Source organism: Dasypus novemcinctus, chromosome 8 (assembly GCF_030445035.2).
Source record: "Dasypus novemcinctus isolate mDasNov1 chromosome 8, mDasNov1.1.hap2, whole genome shotgun sequence".
NCBI lineage: Eukaryota > Metazoa > Chordata > Mammalia > Cingulata > Dasypodidae > Dasypus > Dasypus novemcinctus.
In genome coordinates this window covers 80,866,882-80,873,102 of record NC_080680.1, presented here as the reverse complement: position 1 = coordinate 80,873,102, position 6,221 = coordinate 80,866,882, and the positions used below count along the sequence as shown (strand labels likewise).

At 41.6% G+C, this 6,221-nt stretch overlaps 1 pseudogene; it reads right to left on the bottom strand.

Moving 5' to 3' along the window:
• Window positions 1–3,272: 3,272 nt before the first annotated feature.
• LOC101447528 (glutamine synthetase-like) lies at window positions 3,273–5,601 on the bottom strand (annotated as a pseudogene).
• Between the last annotated feature and the right edge of the window lie 620 nt (window positions 5,602–6,221).

Sequence of the window (6,221 nt, the reverse complement as noted above, 5' to 3'; positions counted from 1 at the left end):
CAGTAATATGATTAAGAGCCATCCTGATTCATCCAGGCCACACCTTAAATGAAGTAATCTCATTAAAAGGTCCTTTTTAGAGGGTTCACAACCCCAGGAATGAATTAAGTTTACGAACATGCTTTTCTTGGTTACATAGCTCTAAACCACCACAGGGGTAAGGACTCTTCCTCCTTGCCCAAATTTAAGGCAACTCTGAAAGGCTATCCCAGCTCTGGAGTGCCCCTTAGAATCATCAGAGTCTGTATTGCAACTGCTTTACAGTTCAACATCTGTCTCTACCCTGTCCTGATTCCGACAGTACCTTATAGATGCTGTTCCTGAGAATTCTTCACAATAAATGATTTGTACACAAATCTGTCTCAGAGTCTGCTCCCTGGGAAACCTAACCTATGACCACTGTATTCCCAACAGTAGGATCACATCACAGAGCTTTAGACTCAGGTGGTCTTGCTGTCAAGAGAGCCATCATTTTAGCCCAGAAGTGATTCTGTTGCCAGCACAGCACAGCAATGGAGGTAGAAAGAAGACAGCATTTCATAGAGAAAAAATGACTGTGGTCTTACATGGGAGGTGGTGGGGCTGCTAGGTGTGAGTATTAAGTTTCCAAATAATGCAGGAGTCAAGCAGCTAGCTGAGGGTACAACATAAGGCTAGATCATGGGTTGTAGGAAGCCTGGTAAGAGTGCTCACAACTAAGGAGTAAACAAGACTATTCAAGATGACCCAAGACGATCATGGTGTTGTAGATTCCAAAAAGCAAAGAACATTGCCAAATAGAGATTCTGATGTGCCCAATGTTTTCTCTGTGTTACTCCAAAATAGCAATTAATTACTGAGGGCAGTGCATCTCAAGCTTTAATGAGTAGGTGAATCTCACGGAGATTTAGTTAAAATGAAGATTGTGGTTCAGTAGATCTGGAGTAGGGTTGGAGATGCTCCATTTCTAACAAGAGCTTAGGAAATACCATTACTGCTGGTCTTAGACTACATTTTGAGTATCAAGTACCTAGAATATTCTGGTAGGAGAAGTCTGGCACTGGGGTTGGTTAATTTATCTATTGTTTGATCAAATCATTTCTATATCCTTCTTTGAGCAAGAATATTGAGACAACTGAAAGTTTACTAAAATATAACAAAATGACATAAATGAAAATGAGGAGCATAATTTCTGCTTCCAGAAATGGTGGAGTAGCAGGCACTGGCTCACCTGTATCACAGAAAAATTAAAATGCTGGGTAAAATATATTTTTCAAAAACAGCTGTCTGAAGGCACTTGCGAGTGACTAACAGAATGTTGAATATGAGAAGTCAAGACATGGAAGAAGGGAAGAACCCTTGGTGAGTTTGCCATTTTTTTGGTATCACATGGTTTAGCTAAAAGTCAGATAGAAAACAGTTTTCCTGGCTGAGAAATCAAAATACAGGCTTCAGAAAGAGCCACTGTTTCTGAAAGTGGGGGAGTGAAAGAAACCCCACAGGGGTCCCTCTGGATTCTTGCTCTGAGCAGATGAATTGGAGTCTACACCAGGATGGTCACAGAGAAAGCAGGTTTATTAATGCCACCAGAAGGACAGGAGATGGGGGTGTGTTTTAAATCTGCCTTCCCACAACAAGGGGAACAGGGTTTTATATGGATTCCAATGGGAGGGTAGAGTGGTTATCATTACAATGGTAAGAACTCACAAGCGCAAGCCTAATTTGGAATAACCATAAACAAGGGTTAGGTCAGTCTAGTGAGTTTCAGTAATTTCAGGTACTAACTTCTGGCTTTTTTTCTGGTAGGGATTAAGATAAGATTTATTGTTATTATTATTATTATATATATTTTTTAAAACCTCTTCAGAAATCTTAAAGGAAAGAAATATCTTGCACTCATGGAAAAAGACACCAGAATATAAAATTACAATTGTGCGGCTCCAGGCCTTCCCCATCTCTCCAAAGGGCAGAGATGGGAAGAAGACTGTTGAAGCCAACAAGTTACTCTGTAAGACAGAAAGATTTAGAAACCCTACACACAGGATTAAAATCTAAACTTGTTTTGCTTTAAATATATAGCATGTCACTAAAGCAGGCCTTTTGATACATTAATATATATATTATATATATAAATATGTATATATATAAATGTATCAAAAGGCCCTGCTTTAGTGACATGCTACTCCCACCAGAAAACAACCCCATACTCTTTTTTGGGAACATGCTTAGGTTGACCAGCCAACTCATATTGCTAACCCCACCCCCTATGTGTGTACAAGGACATGTGTATTGTTTAAACCAGAGCCACCGGACTCAGCTGACTGCCGCTGATAGCAACCTGCTTCTACCTTATAATGGACCCATTTCCACCCCCTTTAGAAAGGTGGGCAGGGCACAACCAAACTCCTTAAGTGATAGGAAGGGAATAACGGCCCCAAATCGCCAACTTTTCAAGAATGTCTCTCCCATCCCTACTCAAAAGGAGACCTTTGTTTCTAACCAGACTACTTGCATGAAATATGCCTCCTAGTACTTAAAATGTTTTTTCCCTTTAGAAAAACACATATATCCACACACCCACATAAATAATTTTTTTGTTTTTACATTGAAATATAAAAATACTACTCTGCTTTCTGTTATAAATGAAGGCCAAGGGATAGGAGCTTTTCCTTCTTCTTAAGGTAGGGCTATCTATCAGTTCATCTCTGAGCTTGTCTTCAGGCTAGGGCATTTAGCCCCAAGCCAGGGAAGCCTAACAGCCAGAGACCAAGGGCGTTTTCCTCCTGATCCACTTAACCGTCTTTCTCTACTAATTCCTACTTCTAAGTTGGTTATAATCTTTTCAAAAAATGGAACTTCCCACCAAAAGGGAGGAGGTGTTCTAACTACAGAGTAGTCAGGCCTCCCTCACCTTTAGCTACCACACAGAAAAAGTCCTCTCTCCCTTAACACACAGCTGCTCTCTGACTAGACAGCTATGCCCACTGGGCAAGCACACCTGATTACATAGAAGCAGTGGTTAGGTCTCCCTACCACCCTCCCCACTAATGCACTATTTCCTCAGTTTTCGAAAGCTTCAATGATAAGAAAAAAGGGGCCGGGTGGGATGGGTATGCAGAGATTAAGAACTGACCCCTCTACCCTGGCCCAAAAAAGCAAGAGTTGTTAACGGGGCATGAGGAATAAAAAAGGACCTTGATATTCTGCCCTTTGAGTTACAGCTAGTAGGACAATTAGGAGAGAGGAAAAGTGGGCCTGGGATGAAGAACTGATCCCAGTTGATGGCTGGAGGTCTAGACCACTTGGTTTTTATATTGGAATGGCTCATGGCCAGTCTCGTTGAGAAGACACATGCATATGAGGACTTCTGCCACCACAAAGGGGGCACAATTGGCAGGTGGTGGCGGTCTTCAAAGTAACCCTTCTTCTCTTGGCCAACAGTCCAGGGAATGAAGTTACTGGTGGCACAGTTGGCCACACCAGCAGAAAAATCACTGATGTTGGAGGTTTCATGGAATCCAGTTAGGCACCAGGCATTTTCCAGGACCCCCTTGGATCGTAGGCCTGGGTATGGTACTAGTGCTGCTTGCTTAGTTTCTTGATGGACTCCTCAATGTACTTCAGACCATTCCCTTCTCACCGGGTCTTGGTGCTGAAGTTGGAGCTGAGCTGGAAAGACTTCACCATTCCAGTTCTCTGAAATGGGCTTAGGATCAAGGGTTGCTATCATACCAAAGTCCTTGCATATATGATGCAAGATGAAATGGGCCATTCAAAGATGATGTCCCATGCCGATTCCTTCACAGGGCCTATCTGGAATTCCCACTGGGCAGGCACGACCTCAGCATCCATTCCTGTGATCTTGATTCCAGAGTACCAGTAGTGGGTCTCCATGATGTCTCTGCTGTAGGCACTGTCTGCTCCCACACCACAGTGATATGGGCCTTGGGACCTAGGGAAGCTGCTGGAAGGCCAGCCAAAGGAGTGTCCACCAGGTTATATTCCCCACCAGGTTATATTCCCGTTCCATTCAAAACCAGGGGTGCTGGTTGCCCATCATGTCCATTATCTGTTTAAAGGAGTGCCTTGATTTAGTCTCTGCAGACTTTCAGTTGTACTTGAAGACCTCAAAAAATACCAGCTTATTAGGGTCCTTGTGCAAAGGGTCCCAAAACATGGCAACAGGGCTGAGACACATGTCACTGTTGGAAGCTTCAGACTGAAAAGTACTAGAGCCATCAAAATTCCACTCAGGCAGCTCTTCTCTACACTTGGGCTCACTGTCCAGGGTGCGGGTCTTGCAGTGTGGTCCTTCTCCAGGGCCATTGATCCAGGTATATGTGGCTGGGACTTACTCGCCCAAGGCAGAGCTATGTAACCTACTTGATGACTTTGTTCAAGTGGGAACTTGCTGAGGTGACCACGGTGGAAGGTGTTCTGCATGGCAAGCAGGACAGAGAGTGGGCAGGCTGCTAGAGCAAGGTGAAGAGAGGAGGCCAGGCTTGCACGTCAGACACCCAAGTCTTCTCTCATTCTCGCCTCTGCCTTTTGTCTATTCTTAATATTTTGGAAAGAGAAAGTGTCTATATATACATATATAGTATGTCAGTAATAATCATTTGTAAATTCTTAACTCTCAGTTACAGTTTCAGGCTTCATTTTCACTTCAAAACAAGCTGGACACTTTTGTTTATCAACTGAGCAACTAAAACTATTTTAACACTAAGTTATGGAGGACAAGGCTGCCTCCATCAAAACCCCGGTGTTTGCAGAAACCAGAGTGTTGGCTGGATTTAAAGTGCTGTGGTTCAGAGGGAGTCTGGGGAGAAAGTCGGAAAGGAGAGAATCATGGAGGAATAGGTTCAAATCTGCACATAAACTCCGTCCAAATATCTGGATGACTACCTTACCTACCCAAGTGCAGAGCAAACTGCAAGCATCCCAGCCACTGCTGGGAAGACAGAATTTGGAGATTAAGTTCAGCCAAATTATCTTCCTGCCAACACAAATGAAAAATATCAATACTCTTGAGGGAAATAGAATATAGTCAATACAATGTGTCATTAGATAATGTCAGAATGTAGTTCAAAATTTATTAGACATAATAAGAAATGGGAAAATGTGAATTATTTTAAAGATAGAATGCAATCAATACAAGAAAACAATTTTAAACATAAAAAAAATACTTAAAAAAAAGGCATTCAGGGAAGCGGACGTGGCCCAAACGATTGGGCTCCCACCTACCAGCTTGCCTAGTGAAGGCAAGCTGGTCTGCACTGCAGAGAGCTTCCAGCCCGCGCCTGCAGAGAGCTGACAAGCTGGCCTGCGCTGCGGAGAACTGGTGCAGCAAGATGATGCAACAAAGGGAGACAAGCAGACACAGAAGAATGCACAGCAAATGGACACAGAGAGCAGACAGCAAGTGCAAGTGGCGGGGGTGGGGTGGGGAGGGAATAAATAAATAAAATAAACCTTATGACTCAGATGTTGGAATTGGCAGATAGGACATTTTAAATATGCATGTATTATAATTTATTAATCCATTACTCCTGCTTCGAGACATTTCATTTGTTTCTTTCTCTTTTATTTTTGCTAATACAGTGTATACCTTTGAACATACATCTTTACGTGTGAATGGATTTCTTAAATACAGATATATAGAAGTGGAATTACTATATGATAAGGGGTGTACCTTTAAAGCTTCCTTAGATATTTCAGATTGGTCTCCAAACAGTGGTACTAATATATGCTTCATATGATACTTCCTTCTGCTCCTCATCAACAAGAGATATTAATTTAAAAAAAAACACTTTATTGAGGTTTAATTCACATAACCATAAAATTCACCCATTTAAAGTGGGCAATTCAGTGGTTTTTATTATATTCCCAGAATACACCACAATCTAATTTTAGAACATTTTCATCACTCCAAAAAGAAACCCTGTACCTATTAATAATCACTCTCCATTTCCTCTCACCTCTCAAGCCCTAAGCAACCACTAATCTAATTTCTGAGGCAGTTTTAAAGCAGTTATTATAACTTTGCTCCATGAAGTAAAAGAAAATATTCTCATAATGAATGGATAGGATCTCAGCAGAAAAGTAAGAAAACAAGAAAAGAACAAAATAACATTTCTAGTAGTGAAAACTAAAATATTTTAAGTAAAAATATTAACTGGTTGGGCTTTCAGATTGTTAGAGATAATAGAAGAAAAAGACAGTCAACTTGAAGATAGATCTAA